Source organism: Cuculus canorus, chromosome 23 (genome assembly GCF_017976375.1).
Source record: "Cuculus canorus isolate bCucCan1 chromosome 23, bCucCan1.pri, whole genome shotgun sequence".
Taxonomy (NCBI): Eukaryota; Metazoa; Chordata; class Aves; order Cuculiformes; family Cuculidae; genus Cuculus; species Cuculus canorus.
In genome coordinates, this window is record NC_071423.1 from 6,325,338 (window position 1) to 6,347,182 (window position 21,845).

At 43.9% G+C, this 21,845-nt stretch overlaps 1 long non-coding RNA gene across 2 annotated transcripts; it reads left to right on the forward strand.

The window, feature by feature from the left end:
* Nucleotides 1-4,516: 4,516 nt before the first annotated feature.
* On the forward strand, nt 4,517-11,669 carry LOC128854385 (uncharacterized). 2 transcript variants are annotated; one of them, XR_008453443.1, is made up of 3 exons: nt 4,517-5,058; nt 7,943-8,159; nt 8,317-11,669. It is a non-coding gene; the product is annotated as an uncharacterized LOC128854385 (long non-coding RNA). The 2 variants fall into 2 exon arrangements; XR_008453445.1 differs by lacking the exon at nt 4,517-5,058 and adding an exon at nt 5,066-6,139.
* The last annotated feature ends 10,176 nt before the right edge of the window (nt 11,670-21,845 follow it).

Below are 21,845 nucleotides of genomic sequence, written 5' to 3' on the forward strand. Positions count from 1 at the left end.
ACGCCTAACAAGAGAACACTGAGCCTTGCAAATAGTTCCAGACCCGTGGCAAGTTTACACAGATGATAAAGGATTCAAGCATTAGGTCCCAAGAGATCTTTAATCTTCAAGAAGTGGAACCAAAGCCTGATTTTGAGCTGCCAGGTGGGAGAATCTCCCTCTACATCTTCAAGGCTGAGAGGTTCCAACAACATGTTTTTCAAGGCCAGAATAAAATGAGGTAACTTACAGTACCTTTATCTTCTCCCTTACCCGATCTCTCAGGCGACTCACTGCTTTTGCTGCTTTCCTCCAGCATCCGAACCATAGACTTGAGCAGTGGGATCAGGCTGTGTTGGATCACCCTGCACGTACTGCGGGAGATCCCACTAATGCCATAAAATCTCATTGTCTCATAGTTTTCGAAACATTGTTGTGACCCAGAGAAAAGCACCTGAAAGAGCACAAAGCAGAATAAGGCTGTTTCATGCCTGTCAAATATATCCTTGACAGAAACCAACCCTTCATCCTCTGCCTTCTCGCAAAAACCTTGTATTGTCCATTCACAGCCATCCTATGCAAACTATCCAGTGACCTGATAAAACACAACAGCACTGCACCCCAGCAGCTTAAAAGCATTTTGCAATGATGGTGGTCCCACTGCCAGCAACTCTTAGATTTTTTTTTTTAGCCTTCAAGCTGATGTAAATATTGTAAAACATGATTTGATCTGTGTTACATGTATTTAATATCCTCAGTTTCTCTGGAACCCATTTGTAAGTGATAAAATGACTTCTATTCAACATTGTTTTCAAATAACCTGTCTCATTTGGATTAATAAGCTGTAATTTAGTTAATAGTGATGGTCTCATGGGAATAGAAGAGCAGAGGAGGAGGACAAAGAGACTTCCCAGGGAACTTTAGAGGCAGGACTCTGAAGAAAGTGGAAGGGTATTGGGCAAGCGCATCAATTCTAATCTTTTTATTGCAAGTGGTCCAAAATGAAATGTGGATACCAAACCAATTAAGTCGAAGAGTAAGAATTGGGCTTTGAGGTCATTGAATTAAAGGAAAATTTCACTGACTCTCCTGTCAAAATGATTTGGCTCTACAGTTCTTGGGCGTTATAGGTGATGATTCTCAGAACACGGCGACTGCTCGTGCTTTTGTTAGAAAGTAAGTAACCTGATTGCTTTTGATTTGCCTTAAGTTGAAGTCAGCACCTTTGCCTGCTGCGCGTGGATGTTTGACAAGTCTCTCAAATATTCCAGTTTGGTGTATGCAGTGTCCACTCTTGCTTGTTGTTTCAGTATGTGTTCCTGGGACTCCGAGGCTAGGGCAAGTATAACCTGGAAGAAAGGATACAAAATATAAGTCTGCTTCAAGCAAATCGCAAATCCTGGCTTTTATTTTCTTCCTAACACATTATCGAGCAATCCACTAGCTCTAGAGCTGGTGTAACTGTGCCGTTTCTTGTGTCTGAGTGCCACTGTGCTTCCAGTCTGGGTGGTCCTTAAGAGAACAGTCAGGGAAACTGCAGATGATGCAAAGAAGGACAAAAAAAAGAAGCCTTCTGGCAATGTATTTCAATCCAGTCTACTTGATATCTGTTCAGCCAGTAAAAAGCTTTGTGTAGAACCACTATTCTGTAATTCCATTGCATACCTTAATGAAATCCAGCTTCAATTAGACAACTCAATGAGACACTGCTGTTGCTAAAAGTCTGTCATTAGAAATATCTGAGCGATGGGTGTCTAAGGTGACCGGGGTTTTCATCTTTTGTTGTTGTTGAAGTCTATCTTTCCACTTCTGTTTGTTTGTTTGTTTGTTTGTTTATTTTAATTGGGATTGAGAAAAGAATAGATGGGAAAGCATAAACTTTATAAACAGCCGTTCTTGGAACTGGGAACATCACAGTATATCGGCTTCAGGGCTTTCATTTTACAGTGCCTCTCAAAGGCGCACCAGAGTTCTCTAAGGACTGAGACCAAGAACGTTCAGCCCAACCCAGCTGAGACCTCACCTTTCTGAGCTTCAGGTTCATTACAGTCCCAGTGCTTGAGAAGTGACTCATTTGCTTTTTTCTCTCCTTCAGCTGCGTGTATATTCGTTCTTCTTCTAGTTGCATCTTTCCGATGAACTCCTTCAGCTTTTCCAGTGCTTTTCTGATCTCCCACAGAACCTGTAACTCCTGCTCCTTTTCATCTCTGTCAGCTATGAACAGCAAACGTTAGCAGCAGCACCTCCTGGAACCTCACACAGCAAATCTGGCGGAATACACTTTCTCAGTGGGCTTCCCTACATCTACATTCTCTGTCTGTCAGAACAGCCCAGTTGTCAGACCCTCCCCGTGTACTACCTTGCTTCAGGAGGACAGAAGTGGTTTGTAGGGCTTAAGCTAACCTGCCAGAGGGAGCAGACAGAGGTGTACCACCCTGCCTCCCCCTCTTCTGTTCGTAGCTACCCCTCTGTACCTTTGAACAAGGAGGACAGTTTGGTGGCCAGCTGGGAGCTGAAATACTTTGAGGTTCGTCTCTCAGCTTCCTGCAGAGAGGACCCTTTCAGCAAATGGCACATTTCCTCAATGTCTTTCACTTTTTCCTTGTATTTTATCTGTAGGAAAAAGAAGAGCACAGGGAGTTTTAGATAATGTTGCAAACTTGTGAGACAGCAACCTGTTGTGATGTTCTTTCCTCTGAGAGCAAGGGCTTGTCTAATTTGGTCATTGCTTTTTCCTAGCCTTTTAATTATTTTAATTGTGTGGAAACTGATCACAAATCCCCTGTTTCTGATACCACTATGAATCCTCTTATCCTTGCTGTAAGCAGACTCATCCTGCATTTGAACCACTGGTTGTTCTGGTAGGATGGATGACACCATTCCTTATGCTGGGAATGGTTGCACTGAAGGAGCAAAGTCTCCATATAGATTTTCATTTGCGCCATAGCGGGGAGGGAAGTGACTTGGATCCAGAACACCACAGCAGCATTGGCGACATTTGAATTTGATTTGTGTGAACGAGAGTTCCTTAAGGAATTTGCCAAGAGAACCCTGCAAAAAGAAAGCACAGTACCTTCTGTGTCTCTCCCTCTTTTGCAGCATCGAGGATGTGAAGAAACAGAGAGTTCAGCTTTTCCAGAAGCCTTTCTTCCTTTTTTCTTCTGTAATGCCAGTACGTTTGCCTTGAATTGATTTCCTTCTCCAGAAAGTCCAGCTGCAAAGCAATGACAGACACAATAGCTCAGATTCACAGGAAGCTGAAGATTGATTATAAACGTCACCGAAGCCAGCGCTGAAATCTCCATTCAATGCTTTTGAGGGCCTATATCCTGCTCTGCTGCCCCAGGGAACGAGTGCTCTGCAGTCCTAATTCTGCACGTGTTATAACTCATGTCCGAAGTACAGTGCAAGGTGGGTTTGGGGTAGGGGAAGGGTATGAAAAAGAAGGTACCAAGATCAGCAGATACAGATAGAAGAAAGAGAAAAAGCAGATAATGAAAAGAGGAGAGGTAAGTACAATGACATACAGAGACGTCAGCTCATCTTGCACTGTAAGGAAATACTGCTCGTGGGGTGCAGAAAGAAGTGATATTCCCTCTCAGCAGTAGCAAAGCCTCAACAAAGAATTTCCCCCAGATCTCGAACCTGTGAGTGCAGATAGTTTGCTGGAGCTGTAATTACCAGATCTGGATCTGTAGCTCTTCTTGGTAAAGCTCCGAGAGACTGAACAATAGGAATTACGTTGTGTGTCCAGGGGTTGGTTTGGGCACCTATAACAGGACCGGCTTCACCTGTAATCAGACTTATGGCTCTGGCACCGAAAGAGATGGGAACGAGGCCTGTGGATAGAGAAAAACTAAGTGTAACACTTCGAATTTGGAGTACAAATTCCAGTTGCTGCCCTAGTGAGCAGCTTTTAGTAAAGTTCAAAAGGGACAGGCAGTGATTTCAAACCTCCTAATGCAAAACAAACTGAAATTTCCTGAGCCGTAAATGCTATGTACCAAGCGTCAGACCAAGGCACTGCAGACCTTCACCTCCTGACAGCGTCTTTTTATGGCCTCATCACTGAGAAAAGCATCAGAGCAGTTTTCCTAAAGAGAGCAGTAGATTTCTGAAGGGCTGAAAGCCATGGGGTCATTTGGTCTCAGTCCTAGCTCTCTTTTCCTTCTGGTGTTGTTTGTTTTGAATGTATATACCATGAAAACCAGTGTTTTCCATTCAGTGTTGAGGTAGAAATGGATGTGTTTTGGTAGGGTGATTTCCTCACTCTGAAAATAACTTGTCCTTGTCTCTTTGTTGTTTACATCATCCAAACCCATTTCTTGCTTTACCTTTTCCATTTCTATCTTCCATGGTTCCTGCGAGTGGGCAAGGCTGCCCAGTGTTCCAGTCACAGTCTATTCCCAGAATTGGCACCATCAAACTGGACCCACCAGGATCTGGGATTTTCATTCCAAACACTGCAGGCATCCACAACTCTGTGCTAGGATATTTGATCGTACCTAGTTTGTTTAAAAAAGGTGAGAAACACAAGCCATTACGTGGTTTTGTGATTAAAAGGACTACTTCCAGAGATTCCCAATGCTGTTATTTCTGTTACAGCTCCCAAATACCTGGCTGAGCTCATCATAAGATTTGTTAGTGGCTATTTTGACAAAAACCTTCCTAGAGGTTTGACGTGCCGATGTCTCGGCCAAATCCTGTCATGGAAAAGGGTGCAGTGCTGTAGCCTTCAGTGTAAAAAAAACATTTGTTTACTCCTTAAAGCAGGTTGCTGGTTTTATACCTACCTAGTTTGCCGCCGTTGCTCTTGAGACTTGAAGCTATTTCCCGTTTCTTCTCCAGGTTTTGCAAGCAATGTATTGCATGATAAAACCTAGTGGTGAAAGACTCCTTCATACCTTCTGCTGAAGCCTTTAGTGATGCTAATTTGTCTTCTACTAGACAGGTATCTTCCAAAACTGATGCCTTAAACTGCTTTAGAGCATTCACCACATGGGTTTGTGATACCAGGCACTCAGCATCCAACACCGCTCGGTAACCTCCACTGTGGGGTAGCACCTTGCCTTGCCGGAGGTGAGCTCCATGTACACGGGTGGTTTTCCCACTCAGAGGTTCAGTAAAGGAATCTCCAAGAAGCATTAGGTTTCCGGAAGCATCCACCAGCCCACCTAGAGGTATAACTTCTCCTGCGGTCAAGGAAGAGAAAATGAGAGTCATAACATCACTGAGCAACTCTTCGCTATGGTCCAATCCTTCCCATTGAGAAAAAAGGCACAATGATCATTTACTTCAGTGGAAGCAGAAATAGGTCTAACGGGACGTATCAGGGTCTGGAATGTTTGAAGATGTTTATGAAGTAATTTGGCTCATAAAATGTTCTTATATGTTTCTACTTAAATAGTCTCTACTTTAGAAGAAGATTAAGGTCTCCCCTCCTTTTTTAGGGTCTAGCGTATCTTCTCAAACGAATCATAGAGAATATAGATCTGTGAAAATTATTTTAAAAATCAAGAACTTCAACCCCCAGGCCTCTCAATAACGCATGTCACGCTACTTTTAATATTTTAATAGAGGAATTGGAGCATTTTTAGGCATCAAATCAGATTTGGTAGTGTCCTAGTTAATGAACGATGGCTTCAGGTTCTCTCATAGTTTCACTCGATCCTTTTATTGACCTTTAAAGGGATCAACTGTAAAATACAACTATAGAAGAAAGGATTACTGTCTGCAAAAGTTATGTGACTCTTCCACAAGAAGGTACATTTACAGAAGGTAAATATGTGAGATGAACATACAGACTTCTTGTCTGTGCCTCAGATCAGTCCGTTAGGGGCAGATTAAACGAACGATGCACGCCACACAGAGTGAGTCATGAGGAGCATTCACCTACCAGTGTCACTGTCCAAACCAACTCCGAGTATTGGAACGATCTTTTCTCCCTCTGGCTCAGTCATAGGACTCCAGATCTCCAGAGGTGTCACCATGCCAGTCAGGGGGTTAAGGTATGTCCCACCAACAGTCAGCTTTTGCCCGGTGTCAGGATGGATGGTAACTGCAAGCACTGGAACTTCCAGTTCTGTCACCGGATCTACCATCAGTCCTCCCATAGCAAACATTTTTTCAGGACACAGGACTGGAAGTTTTGTCTTCACAGGTAAACCGGTGCTGGGACAAACTGGGTAAGGAATGTAGGGAAATATGGGCACTTCAGGTTTGTGACGCTTCCCTGTGTGTAGAACCAGAAGACATTTAACATGGTTGATTGAAATAATGCAAGCAAGCATCAGAGCTCAGGATGGAGACTATGGAGCTTCCAGAGGGTACAATAGTAAACTCTTGCTGTCTTTAGGCCCAGAGTGAAATGAATGAGTGTAAACCCTTTCTGACAACATCATGGGGTAGTTTAAACTGAATTTTTGCTTTGGCTGTTCCCTTAACATTACAAGTTTCTCAGGATATAATGGTTCATGTAGCTGAATGAGCAGAGGGGCTGAAATCTGTCAGAAATGAGGAATATCTCAACAGTTTCTTGTATACAAGCCTTGTAACATCTAATACACCTTATCCGCAGTGAGTCTTATTTCTAGCTGAACAACACCTTCCTCCGGGGCTGAGGTAATGAGAGTCTTTCTTAGATTTACTTTAGGTTTTGTTACTTGAAAAATACAGGAGTTTATCAAATTGGGCTTTTTTTTGTTTGTTTTTCATTTTGTTTCAACCAGTATTCCCATTACAGACGTACTTCTCGATCAGGTAGTTGGATTAATGGATTTATTTCTTTGTAGCACTTACCCAAAGCAGAATCAACAGCACAGACCAGCCTAGATCCGATGGGATCGTAACAAACGTTACCAGCTACGGGAAGCACCTTTCCAGTCTCAGGATGCAGAAAGAGGTTACTGGGTACCGGCCCCGGGCACTGGCTGCTCAGCAGGATGGTGCGGTGAGGGCAGGGAGTTAACAACCCCGTGACGGGATCCACGCAGACAACGCCAGAGGCTCGGGCAGAGCCATTCGAGTCTAAAAGCAGTTTACGATAGACAGGGAGAGGGGGAGAAGAAACAGCCCGTAGGTCGTGCAGAAGCTGAGAAGGGAGGGTTGTAAGCTTATCAGGGATCGTATGTGAGGGTAGAGATGGGGCAAGAAGAAAGAAACCGTTCTTTCTGCTGCATTTTAGAAGATATTTGTGGGGGAAAATCTACAGCATATGGCAATTCAATTCTATCTCTACCACGTCTTTTGTAACAGTCAGGAAACTGATGCTTCCTGAATGTCCTTTAGGGATATAAACTGTCACTGCTTCTGTCTGCAATGGGCATTTAAACATCCAACGGCAGTTTCATTGTCTTTTTTTTTTAACTTCTGTTTCTTTTAGAAGGGTGAGAGACAGAGGAGTCTTGGTGTCAGGGTGCCTTTTCCGTTTTGTCATACCAAACCACACGTAGCAATCATAGATTGATAGAATAGTTTGGGTTGGAAGGGACCTTAAAGATCATCTAGCTCCAACGCCCCTGCCATGGGCAGGGACACCTCCCACTGGGTCAGGCTGAAGCAGACAAACACATAGGAACAAATGAAATGAACTTATAATGAGCAATAAGGATATAATGAGCAATCACCCAGTCACGGATCCTAATGAATGCAAACCTGGCATTCTTCCTAAGAGACAATGTAGAAGAATTCCCTGCCCATGGCAGGGGTTGGAACTGGGTTATATTTAACGTCCCTTCCAACACAAACCATTCTATGATTCTACTGATGGCTTTGCTTCTGTAACAACCCCTTACTTCACAAATAGTTAGAGGGATCTCAATGAGGACATCATTCTAGTTACAGTCTCTTTTGACTTTGTTAATTGTTCTTTTGTGACCCAGCTATTTTTTGTGATCTACATTTTGTATATCTGTGACCTGTGCTACACCCTTATCACTGACATGATTTTCAAATGAATTTCTAGAGGCTGTAGTTACCTACAAGCTCCTGCTTGGTGAGTATCCTGGTTTTATCTTCGTTAAGAAGGTGAGCTCCTACTCCTTCACCCAGGACTCCCCATGCTTTGAGGCGGTGACTCTGCTGTGTTATCATGCTTGACATCTTGCTGCTGGCAGCCTCTATCTGGGCTAACAGGCTGCAGTTCAAGAGATGAAGATGGTTACTCTCTGTCTGAAGATAAGGTAAAACAATTTAAAGGGAGCAGTAAAGGGAAAATTTTGATAGATATTCAATGATACGTGAACTTTGGTAATTAGGGTGTGATGAGTATTTGTTTTGGCTAATGCAGTTAAAAACCTTTTTAACTTTCCCATTTCTCTGTTTTCTTGCTATTTACAGCACTCTGGTGCTGACAGTGACAAGACCGGATGACCACTGATCAGAACTGGTGGGATATCCCAGAGCCAAATCCACTGGCAGCACAAGAAAGGACTGTCAAGATGTTGTTGTCACTCAGGTTATGAGGGACCCTCTTTGGAGTTCACATCTCTTGAGATTTTTTAGGCTCGTGCTACATAAATGGGAAAATTATGATCTGCATCACCTGATCTTCTGGTGAAAAATCAGTTTTCAGCATCCAAACATCTGTACTGCCAACCACACGCCAACCCCATCGCTTGCCACAAATGCACTCTAGTGAGTAAGAAGTTGCATCCCGATTTTGCAGTCTGTTTATTACCTCGTATCGTCTGGCTGAGACAGCGTTTGGTTTCCTTTATCAGCCACCTTATTTGCCAGCATCTCTGCCAACCTCACCGCCTCCCTCAAGGCAGAACAGAACAGGACACAGTGCTCTTCCTGACACTTCAGGTCGTGCTGTAATAACTGCATCTGTTTGTTCAAGCTTTCCTCATACTCAGCAGCCAACTGTTTCCTTCGCTGCATCTCCTCTTCTGCCTGGGTGGGGTATAAGATACAAACAGCTCTTCTGTTGTTGTTGTCATTTTATCCAAATCTAAACAGAAATTGCAACTTTTCCGCCCCTTTTAAAGTGGGAAAGATTAGAAATGGAAAATAATGTTCATATGTTCATTTCATAAAGCGTAGGGTATCCTTTCAACAAGTGATGCAACATCCAGGTAAGATGGATGTTTCTAGGTAAGAAAATGAGTTTATTTCTGTTCTCAAGACATGAAATAATTTCATTCTTAGAATTTCTGTAATGATAGAAATAAGAACAGTTCTGGTTTAGAAAAAGAGGTTGCACACACGCTCGAGCAGATGGATTTGTGCTGTTTTCAAAGCTGGAATCCTTGCTACCAAAGCAGAGAGACAGGATCTCCCAGAAGAGGTGAGATGCATGGAGGTATCATCAGATAAAGGAAAGAAACTTTCCGAGACAGGTTTCTGTGTTAACGCAAAGCAGCAACAAGAACCTTAAGTGCATTAAAGGCTCGGTGTAACCTGTTGTTCACGGACATTACAATGCCGGTTGTTTTGCAGACTGTGAAATATAGAATGTCTACAGTTCCAAAAGTGCATTTTTACATGACCGTGCCTGAAACGACAGAGTACTGGGAATTTGATTTGTTATTCCCCACATACATTGCAGAGCTGAGCTCTACCTGCTGTTTCGCTTCCAAGTAAGCCTCTGTCGTTGTGCTGTCATAAGCCTCCATCCCCTCCGGGATGCTCAGTGTCTGCATCCAAAGGTTTTTCAGTGAAGATATTTCACTCATAATCTTACGATAGATCGTTTTTAGCTGAGGTCCAAAACAAAAAAAAAAGAAAAGAAGATTATATTAGGACTGTAAGAGATTGGTGAAGTGTCTCTTCAGTCCAGGTGCCTCCTCTTGTAACTCAAACAAATGCTGACATCTGAGTTTCCACTACAAAGGGCATTCGCTTTAGCTTGTCTGGGGATGGTGATTTCTCCACACCACTCCTCTGCTCAGTGCATGCTGTGCTGAAGCTCCCTCTGCTGTCCTTTGAACCACAAACGGGGTTGGAGGAGTATTATGGGTAGATTTATCATTAGGGCTGTGCAACGCTGTTCCAGAGATTTCAGCAAAGAAACTGTTATAAAATACAAATAATTGAATAAGGCTGCATATCTGTGTCACTGTGTATGCATTTATTCATTTGTATTTCTCCTCAATTTAATCTGCAGCTCTGAATTTTGACTAGGAAATCCGTATTGTTTGCACTTTACGGATGAAAAATTGAAGCTGGAAGATGAAGCCCCTCTCCAAAAATGTTATCAGTTCGCTGCAGAACCATAAGAAAACCAAAATGTTTTGCCTTAAAGTCACTATTCTTCATAGAATCACGCACAGAATCATAGAATGGTTTGGGTTGGAAGAGACCTTAAAGCCCATCCAGTTCCACCCCCTCCATGGGCAGGGACACCTCCCACTGGATCAGGGGCTCCAAGCCCCATCCAACCTGGCCTGGAACCCCTCCAGGGATGGGGCAGCCACCACTGCTCTGGGCACCCTGGGCCAGGGCCTCCCCACCCTCACAGCAAACCATTTCTCCCTAAGATCTCATCTCACTCTCTCCTCTTCCAGCTCAAAACCGTTCCCCCTCATCCCATCCCTGGGTACATTTATTTCATGTCTTTTAAAAAAAGAAAGTTGAAGTTGAGGATGTACCTCATCACCACAGCCTGATGAAACAATGGTAGTGAAGTTCAATGTTTTAAGGCTCTTTCTACACAAACATGAGTGGTCCCAAAGCACAATTTACCTCTTCTTTGAAATGGCCCAGTTTGGTGGTGACCGAGAGCGACTGCTTCAGCAGAAGTTCAAAGAAAACATTGGTATTAAAGGACTCAAGGTCTATCTGTTCTTCAGGCTCCCAAGCATCACTCCTTTTCAGGAAGCAGGCTGGAACATGGAAAGTCATCTATTGGTATTCTTTTTTTCATTTATGACTGGTTTTGAACAAAGAATACATGTAAAATCCCCGATTTGAGCACCTGTTGCTAAACTAGGACTCCGTGTCCATCACTGACAAGTAACCAGATACACTCAGTGTGGTTTAGCCTTTCTGTTATCTGACCTGTTCCACTGGAGTCGTCATCTGGTCCGCCTTTGTTCTGCAGCGAGGGGTGACGTTTTTTAATGGAAGAGACTGTTGATACGCTGGAGGAATAACTGTCCAGGTTGTACTGCAGCTGCTGCCTTCGAAACGCAGGGCACGGAGCGCCTTTCTGTGACCAGCTGAGCCCCTGACAAAGCAGCTGCAAAGCACAACAAAATCCAACAACTAAGATCCTTTTCTTATTTTGACGCGTTCTATTAATGTGACTCACACGTTATGCACTCAACAAGAAAGGCTGCATCATCACCTCTTCGGCAAAGATCCCGAGAGTCTGTTTTCTGCCTATATCGTTAAAGTAAGCTGTTCTAAAACAGAAGAGTTCGTGATTGCAGCAGATAAGGCTGAAACCAAGTGAGGGAGGATGTATAATTATCTGTTGCTTCCATCTGCTGGATGGATAAATCACATTTTCTATCGTGACCTCAGTAGTCTGGCTGCAGAAAAAGCCTGTTGGTTTCAGAACATGCTAGAAACATAAAGGAATGGCTGTTTGGGGGATTATGAGCCTGAACGACCATCTGGGTTTGCTGTTACGAGACAGCACGTCTTGTTTCAGGTATGCTATGGGTCACTAGGAGCTCTGTCTGAATAAGGAGTGCGAATGGAACGTCACATGAATGATCACTGGAGAAACCTCTTCATGACTGACAGTCCTTTAGAGCAGCATTCCGAGAATTATCTGTCTGCTTTATTTTGAGGCAGGCTCGGTCAGACATTAAAGACAAAAACAATTATCATCTCATTGCAGATCTCATTTCTTGCTGAAGAGACGTGCGTTGTGAAGAGTTTTATTATGGTTTGATCTAAGGAGTTAGAAAATAAGAGTGAAATTCACCCATAATCGAATGTCTCTAAGTGGCCCATAAGACAGCTAAAAATATTGGGGCTTTCGTGGTGCTGGATCAATGCATTGATTTTATTCAATATATAAAACATGATCTTGAATTAAAATTTATTCTAATTTCCAAGTTTCTAGGTGATGCCCAAGGGAGCAGGTAACTCATGCATTCATCATGCAAACTCTTGTAATATCCTCTAAAAAGAAAACGCGTGTGACTGTTACTTACTGCAAATATCACAACAGCAATGAGCACTATGAGAAGTCCCGCGAGGACTCCAATAATCGCTGCCCAGTCTGGTTTCAGCAGGAGGTCTCGATGTTTGGCGATGCCCACCTGGACAGCGTATCTGGGCGTCGTGGGGAAGAACGGCCCCTCTTCGTAGCACTGTCCCCCGAGCGGCATGACCCTGACGTACTGAGTGAGATGAGCAGAAACCAAAAGGCCAATCACAGGTCATCGATCTGATTTCAATATACACGCTGATTTAAATATCAAGGGTTGTCTGCTGCACGGAGTCAAAGCTTCGCAGCGGTTGCACCACTTTGCACCCATATAGGTAACACACGTTCGTGCAAACTCACCCATTTCGGCTGCTCTCACCTGTACAGAGCTATGTATGAAAATGAAAAGATGCTCACTACTATATCTCAAATTTCCTGCATTTCCAAACATCCTTAGGGGACGTGAAATGCTTTGCTAAGAAGGGCACTGTGAAAGCAAAGGCAGGATGCCTTGATACAAACCATTTTTTTGTGCTGGTTGCTACTCAGCCGTAGCACGTAGGTACCGGGGTGCCGGAACTGGAAAAGGAAGAGGAGGAATTTTTCGGAGGCCTCTCTAACTTCCTCTGCAAGGCTTCGAAGGTCTCCCCAGTCAAATTCAGTGTTCGTGTTGTACAGGTTGTTTCTGGGAGCAAAAGTAGAGAAGCCAGCTCTTGTCAAAATTCAGCCCATTTTAAGTTCTTCTACTTTCAGTATTTGTACTCACACATCATAAACTGGGTAATGCTCCTTGGAGATAACGAACACGATGGTAGCATTAACATTAATGCACGTGGTAGGATTTAAGATGCCAGTGAACGTGATTTCTGGTGTGGAATTTGAAGTTCTCAGACTTTGTACCCATGAAGACCCACGTTCTTTGTGGCCAGACTCCACTGTAAAAGCAGAGACCTCGTTAGGTTTGGACAGTTACTGATCATTATCCGTCTACAGAACAATTGCAGGATGTAGCACGTCCTTTGCGTTTTTATCACTAAGCTTTATACACACAAATTTGGTTTCCAGAATACTTTTACTCTCAAGACAGCATGCAAACGTGCCGCTGGCGTTCCCCTGACCTTAAATAATCGTGCACCGCATTTTGGTGTGTCTCTGCAGCAGCTCTGCTGAGCTGCATCAGGTAAAGCAGCAGCTCTGCTCGTGAAGCCAGCGGCCTTCCCAAGGGATCTGTCCCTTTGGGTTTGGCCAGATTGGGCTTGCTGATGGATTTGAGAACATCTCTGCAGGCACTAAAGAGGGGCTCAAGCCCTGCTCTCCAAGAGGAACGCAAGTCGAAGGAATAGTAAGGAAGTGATCTGACGTGTCCAAAGCTTGGAGAGAGTGGTGTGGACTAGAGCTGAAGAATGGAGCTCAACTGCTAAGCCAAAGGAGAGGAAATGAGAGAAGCACTGCTCTGGGCATCGCTCCTGGGCTCTGTCCTCCCTCTGTATCTGTGGATGAGGCGGTGCAGCAGGGTTAGGGGGCTGTGGGCCGAGCCAAGGGCACACACAGGTGGAAGCGCCCAAGAGTTGCCCACACAGCTGCTCCTCATTGTCCGTGGGCAAAAGGCAGCAGAGCAGAGGGAGGCTGCCGAGCGGTGGGTTTGGGCTGTGTTTGCTGAGAGTCTGCATTATGGTACAGGGAAGGTAAAACTTTTTGTTTGATTTCACTATGTTTGGTGTGACCAGCTTCTCCAGAAACTGAAGATGGTGAGGTTTGTTTCATTTAACTGTTGTTATTTCTTTTTTAAGTTCACTCTGGGGATGGCTGAAGTGACAAAGCACAATTAAATCTATGAGAAGCTGTATTAAATATGAGCTGTGGAGCTTTACAGGAGAGCTTACCTGGAGGTATTGCTGGAGAAGGTCTATTTTTGTGGTGTGATGAAGCCTCATTTAGCATGATGAAGTTGTGAAACGCCTCTGGGTCAGGATTATATACCCCTAAAAATCCTTTCCCTGAAGAGATAAAAAGCAATAGTCACTTCTGGTTTGCAATGTGTTGGTCTTTGCTTTTCCTTCTAGTTTATAGAACGTCAGCTCACTAAAGACCCCGAGTAAGACATACAAAATCCAAGCTCAAATGCTCCATTTTAGTACATTCCTCTTATTCCAGAGCCGTGCTTTAAAATTCTTGGACCTTACTAAAAGCCCTTAAGGTTTATTTGGTGTTGCAAGAGCTGTTCCTTAAGTAAGAAGTGGTTTAACCTGGCTGAAGTCAATGAAATGGCAGAGGTGCATGGGCGAATGGTTCTGTCCTGTTGTTATTGCCAAACTTTCACACGGTTGTGCAAATAGTGCTTTTGGCTTAAAGCTCAGTTCTAGAATCCTGGGGAAAAACATGTGTAGTTGCTTCTAATTCTGCTTGATAAAAGCACCTTAAAATCTGGATGGATAAAGGGCCGGAGAAGGGAGTCCTTTGACGGGCAAAGATATTCTTCATCTCTGTCTGTCCTAGTTTAGAGAACACAGGAGGAAACTTCTGAATATCTGACCTTTCCTGTAATATTGCAAACATACAGATTTCAGATGGATGTTCTGGGATTGAGTGGGATGAACTTTGCACGGAGCGGTGAATTTATATTGCTGCATGCTATCGTGGTATAAACATCAAAATTCCTTATTGTTTGTGTTATAAATATTATGGGAAGTCTTTTTGTGTGTATAAAACACTTAATACCCACATAAAACTATAGTTATTCTTTCCCCTACCGCTCGTTTTCACGATGTATGCTGGGTGGGTATACTCCCTTGCTTCTGAAGTGCAGATGTCTTTTAAAGAGAAATACGTTCCTAGTAGAGCTGTTCTTAATTCTTCTAAGAAAACGGCAGTCTAATGGAAGAAAAAGAGTTCAGAAATATTTTTACGTGAATTATTCACACAGTTTCAATGCAAGATCAGGTACAAACACACTCTGTGCATAGAATAGAATGGTGCCTGGAGGCTTTGATTGTTGCTTTCTGTAATTTTCTAAGGTAAAAAAAAGGAATGAGAGTCTTCTTTGGTCAAAAGATTCCTAGAAGTCCAGAAAACCTAGCGAAAATAGGTAGATTGTGAAAATAACCACAGCTTTTACCTTGCTCTCATTTGTGTAAGTGATGATAAGCTGAGTGTTTTTCTCTCTACAAGCGATCTGCAGAGTGTTTTGTTGTTGTCTCCTACACTGAGAATTACACACGCTCTCCAGACTATCAGTTTGACAAATGCAGAGGCCAAGAACCTTGTCATAGCCTTGATAATCTCTGGGGACAGCACAAACCTGCAGGAGGCAAAAAAAGGGGGATAAAATGGCAGTACAAGTAATGTCCAGGTGTTCCTTAAGTGAGGAGGGAAACCTGGGCTTCCTATTTCAGGCTGAAGAGGGGGCAAAACCTCCAGTGAAAGCATTCGTAACACCTGGTTTCTGCACTGCCTATGCTTTCAGAGGGAAGAACTTGGGAGCTTTTAGGGCAGTTTCTGCATGGTCTTGAGATTTGGCTAATGCAAAAGTTGAAATACCTTCTCTGAGCAATAACGAGCCCATCCTCTCTTGGTTAAACACTCTCCCTCCTGGTTTCGGGAGGCTGAATCTCGGCAAATATCATATGCTTGTCTGACACAGTGTCTTCCATCACCTGAAGACCTCAAATAACCTGGAGGACACGTGCAGCGAGCATCACGGGGCTGGAAGGAGAAAAGGGTGTTTGTTTAGGAACCTGCAGTTTCACCCAGACGCTGCTCTGTACCTCCGTGCGTTGAGCGTTCCTCCTCATCTAAAGGAGGTCAGGTGGAACTTTGGTGTCCATACACATCTGCTTTACCTTCCAGCAAAGGGAAAAGATTGATGTAGCCGTGAAGAAACTCTAAATGTGTAGATCCGCTGTCCCTGTGCCCGTCTGTGTATTGGAAATGAGGTGTAGGACCGCCAATGCCCCAGAGAGGGAGATGGAATAGGGCAGTGCAGGTGAGGAAGAGGATGAAGGACAAGATGTTAACTGCTACTGATGGGGGTCAAGCTTTCACCGGAGTGCTCCTGTACCTGAAACACCTGGCCTTTCCCAAGACAGATGCATGTCTTCTGCCCTTCTGCGGGCTGCGCTGCCTCGGAGCCACATGGAAGACACGATCTCTGACCAGGCATGGGGTTAAAGAAATCCACTGGGCATGCCAAGCAGCTACGAGACATAGGTGCTGCTCCTTCTGAACGGAAAGTTCCTGGGGGACACGGAATTGGTGTGATGCTTCCTTCAGGGCAGAAAAACCCTTTGAACAACAACAGAACCTCCTGTCAATTTTTTCTTATATAACAACCCATAGTTTTTCTTATGTAATTATGTAGATGGATGAGTTGGTGCCTTCCTAGTTTAAACATTGTAGTTTATTTATATCATAACACCTAAATCAGTTAAATAATCCTGTTTAAACAAAAGTATTCCCCCTTCTCGGTATTGTCTTACTACGCAGCACAGGAAGAAAGTCTTCTGTTACGCAAATCTTATTACAATAAAGCTGAATGCTCTATACGCATTGTTTAAGCTTATTTACCTTTTACAATGTGATTTTTCTGAGAGCGTTCAGCACGATAAAGTCTGACTGCATCTTAATAGAGCAGTATGTGACTGAGAATCATTCTAAAGAAGTTAATAACACCTAGTAAATCAACTACAAATACCTGCTGGACATATTGGCAGATTGTCTTCTCTTCTCTCACAGTAAGTTCCACTTTGACAATCATCATTTTCACGTTGTGGTTCCCCATTGTCACAGGCCAAGATTGAAAAAATAGAGAAAATGAAGAGGACGAAGGCCATTTCTCTCTCTTGCTGTGTTGCTTGAATTGCTGAATGTGGCACAAGTAAGGGCTTTCCTTTCAGCCACTGAATATTTCATGGCCGGTGAAAGTTAAAACACGCTGATACATCTGTGTAACATAAGCATGGAAGTCACTTGAGCCTACCAGGTCATATAACTGCGGCTGTACTCGGTTGGGTCTAAAGAATTATGGCTGTTGCAGCGCAGATAGTGCTCTGTTCTGAGTAGAGACCATTTGCTACTGCACTATGGAATCTGTAGTTCTTTGCAATCTGCTGTTCTTCTGGTCCCTGCAGCTGCTGTGAGTTTTCAAAGCCCATGAATCCTCATTTACCGTATCGGTCAGTACGGAAGATGCTGGGGTTTATTTTTTGGGGGGCTGCATAGTTTATGATGAGCATAACCCAAAACCCATTAAGCAATTGGTGTCCCTTTGGTGTTTACTATAGAAAATGTATTATTTATGGTTGGTATTCAAGATCTGTGAAGCATCCTAGAAGGCAGTTTAGGGACCTGCTTTTGAATGCCCTCTGCTTCTTCCACTCTTAGTGGGGATTCTAATGGTAGCAAAACCAGCGGGTGTTTCTGAAGGGGCTTTGCAGGAGAGCAAGGCTGTTTTCCCATTAGCCGAGTGCCTTCCCCACAGCAGAGGGCAGCCTGGCTTCTTCTGGAGCTTGGGAACCTGCTGCTTGCTGCCAAACATGGGCAAGCAGAAGAGAAGAAACCAGGGTGGTTGTTTCTCTGTCTGTTTAGCATAACATTTGTGCTCTTCTTGAAGCAAACAAGGAAGGGATGAACTTATTGATGTCACCTAAAAACCAGATCTTTTTCAAGTGCAGTGAGATGTGAGTAGAGGGAGTTAATGTCACCTCTTACACTGATGGGCATTTGAAGCACTTCCGAAACCTTTGCCCTTGTAAGAAAAGGCAGACATCCCAGCACCGTGCCTCTGTGTGTGTTGTGAAAGAGGTGTCAGATATCTGGGCTCGTGTTTGCTTGTGAAGTGTGTAACAAAACAGCATGGAATCATAGAATAGTTTGAGTTGGAAGGGACCTCAAAGGCCATCCAGTTCCAACCCCTGCCATGGGCAGGGACACCTCCCATGGGATCAGGGGCTCCAAGCCCCATCCAACCTTCCTCCAGGGATGGGGCAGCCACTGCTGCTCTGGACACGCTGTTCCAGGGCCTCCCCACTCTCACGGTGAAGAAGTTCCTCCAGTTTAACTCTGCCCCTCTCCAGTTTATACCCATTGCCCCTCGTCGCGTCACTCCAAGCCTTTGTAAAAAGCTGCTCCGCAGCTTCCTTGTAGCCCCTTCAGGTACTGGAAAGTCACTATAAGGTCTGCTAGGAGCCTTCTCTTCTTCAGGCTGAACATCCCCATCTTCCAAGAGCATTTCTGGATGACTTTTCCTGCAACTTCTGTGGCACCAGTAAATGCACATACGTTCCTTAAAGATCTTTTGCACAACTACAAGTTCAGAGCTGTAGTTGGGTGGGTTTTCTAAGGACACAATAAATGAGTAGCTTCCAGATGAACTTATTCATTGTTTCACTGCTCGTCAACCTGGAAAACTATGGGAAGCAAGAGAGGAGTGTTTGGAGAGCGGAGACGTTTACTTACCTTTTTGCATCTTGGCTGGCAACGTGCAGCTTACCAGAAATTGTTTGTGCCCCTTTGGCAAATCTCTGATTTCACAGTGAAGCATTAGTTGCTTTACCTTTTCTTTTATATGTGGTAGCGTCTGGAGTTCTCAGCTGAAGGCTGTGCTCTTTAGGACAATGTGCAAGAGTACCCCATGAAACTGGTTCTTAAAGTAAGAATTTCTTAGATCTGAATTGCCTGTGCTTTAAATTCTGATCCAAAACATTCTCTCTCGGTGGCTGCCTAATCCTGGAAGTGCCTAAACTCACCTCCTTGTTTGAGTTTGCATTCCCCAAGTACAGAGATCCCTGTCTCGGAGCATGCCTGGAATTGCCCCCATTGGAGAAATCCTGTGCGTAGGTCCTGCCTAAAAGAGATCGGAATGCAGGAACTAGCTGCTTCTGCCTCTTCTCCTGTCCCCTGCAGGGCTTTGATTTGGTGCTGTCTCAGAGCACACCCAGTAAGTTCTGGTAATTGCCAAATTAAGGCTGGCCATTGCTGCTGCTTCTTTGTAGTCCTTTTTTTTTAATCCCAGGTAAAGCCAGAGCCGTCCTCCGGCCAACACCCATGGATCTGAAACTCTCAGAAACGTACTTTCAATTCCTTTCTTTTCCAGAGAGGTTTCAATCCACATCTCTTACCTTCTAAACTACTGCCTTGTGTTCCCAGACACCGCCTGTGAGCAGAGGGGAGGTCACGGCAGAAAATCTGCCGAATCCAGCTGCTAAAGCCATAGTCTAGACCAAGCAGTGAGTAGTTCCATGGTTGTGTTCAGCTCCTTCCTTCCAGCAGTGTAGCTGCATTTGATGGAATCACAGAATCATGAAGGTTGGAAAAGACCTCCAGGCTCATCCAACCCAACCATCAGCCCAGCCCCACCGCGCCTACTAAATCGTGTCCTGAAGTGCCACATCTACATATTTTTTGAACCCTTCCAGGGATTCCATTGTAGATCTGCTTCTGGAATACTTCTTTTCCAAGGAAGATTGGGTTGGGGGAGCCTTCCAGCCCTGGCTTTGATTGAGTCCCACCTTCGGGAAGGCAACATGCATAGCACTGTGGAAATGACCCGGGAGATTCCATGGGGCATTAGGTTTCATGGGCAAAGAACAGAGAGGAAGTTGATACCTCTTCTTCCTTTAGGAAGTCTTTTATAGTCATGTATCTATTTGCTAAACAAACTGATGTCCAGTGGCGATGGGTCTAGAATAAGGAAACATCTTACGATCTCATTTTCCAGGCTGAGTCTGAGGTTAGCGATTGCTTCCGGATCTGAGTAGATGTTCACCTTCCGTCTTCCAAAGAACCGATGAACAGCGCTGCTGTGTGTGTCCAGCTTTCTCTTTCCTGGCAGACTGGAGTTTAATATACCCATAAAAGGTTTCATGGTTGTAATCAAGACAAAGAATTCACATCTAAGTCACCATCAAGGGCCTGGCTGACGTGGTGACCCTTTGGCATCACGTGTCTCAACTTTAACGGGACAGATAAAGTTGGGGGGAGGCCAAATACAGCAAACTCCAGAATTTCTGTTTCATTTTTTAATTTTTGAAGACGATAACACCACGTTATTAAGCACAAACTGGAGCTCTCTCACCTTCCCAAACAGCTCCTGAAGAGAGAAAAAGTGTCTCTTGCTGTTCTTCCCTTGTATGGAACTTGTGAAAGCCTCCTGATGTGCACATGTGTAATTATTTTGCTTAAAAGTACTATTTTTTTCCTTCTCTTGAACTTCATCGCTGTTTTTTTCAGTCTCTGCTCTAACAGTTTCTTGTGAAAATGGTGCGTTCTTGTTGGCTGTTTTCTTCCTGGGCATTGGGGTTTGAGAATTATTTGTTATTTTAATTACGTGGTATCTGAGTAAGTAGGTATCAATGACTTTAGATGGTCAGGCAGTCAAGCAAAATTTTGGTTGTATTTCTCTGTTAAATGGAGTAAAGGTTTCTAAACAAAGGGTGGGCTGTCACAGCCACAGGTGGTGGATGATGTTCTGCCAACATTTGACCAACCTAATCTGCAGTTCCCCCATCTTCGTGATTTTTCCACATAAATTCTGCGGCTGAGAGATTGTGGGAGAGGAGGTGATGTGGAGGGTACAGCAGCACACAGCGCTGGCTTTGTCAGGGAATTGAAAACCAAAGGGTTCTTTAATCTGTAAGAGAGAGCAGCGGAGGTTTTTGTTTTACAGTAAACAAGGATTTTGTTGGAAGTAGCCTGCAGTGAACATGGAAAATAAGAATCCAGTATTGAAACAACCTCTATTACATACGTAAATGTCATTGAGATGGACGTTAATAGCATACGTTCTTCAGTTTGGCAAACGCACATTTTGGCTGTGAACTTGAAGAACAGCTGGATTCTGCGGAATCTTATCTTTTTTGTTACATCAGCAAAGGGATTGCCTTTGTGTGTGAGTAATAGTTCCAGTGAAACGAAAAGGTCACGCTAACGAGGAGTCAAAACATGTACACCTGAGACCATTAGAAAAGGAAATCAGAAGATGTTGAACCTTGAAGCCCTGGTGTAACAGATTAATTTCTGTTCTCTGGTATTTCCTAGAACCTTTCTAGCAGGAACTTAATTGCTGCTTGTTACTATTTTTTGCTGAATTTAAATGTGATTTCATCACAGCCTGAGCAGAGGTGTAAACATTTAGTCTTGGTCTCTAAAGAAGAGTTATGGAAGGAGCATAGAGAGATGCAGAAGAGTCTGGTGGAGAAAACTGAGGCTTTAAGGGGGCTGTGCTTTGTGGACCCTAAAATGCTTTGTTATGTATCAGAGTTTGTGAGGATTGAAACCTTTTTTGGCCCCTGTGCAGGTGGGTTATTGTGTGTTTCTGTGCTGCCAGCAAACAATTGGCTGTGAACGCCTTGTGAAGGATTTAAAATCTGGTTACTCATCAGTGACAAAGGGATACAGAGGATTTTATTTAAAACATTGCAAACGCAAGCCTATCTTTTAAAATCTGCCACTGGATTTTTGTGTTAATTCATGCCGCGTGCTTTTCTGCAGATCTGAAGGCATTTATTCTGGCTGCTCCGCTAACCCTCTGATGACTGAGCTAATGGTGTTAGGGTTTCTGCGCGATCGCGGATCACTTATCACACCACACACCTTTCAGTATTTGTGTTTGGAGGTCTTGTTAAGCTGGAAAAAAAATGAGACTTCTGTAAACTTATTTGGCCGGTGATGATAGGTAGAGATACGAAATGGAGATAGTGAAGAGCTGGGACCTACCCAGGCAGGCTTCTCATGGGTGTAGCAGTGAAGTATGGCCAAGCGTGGA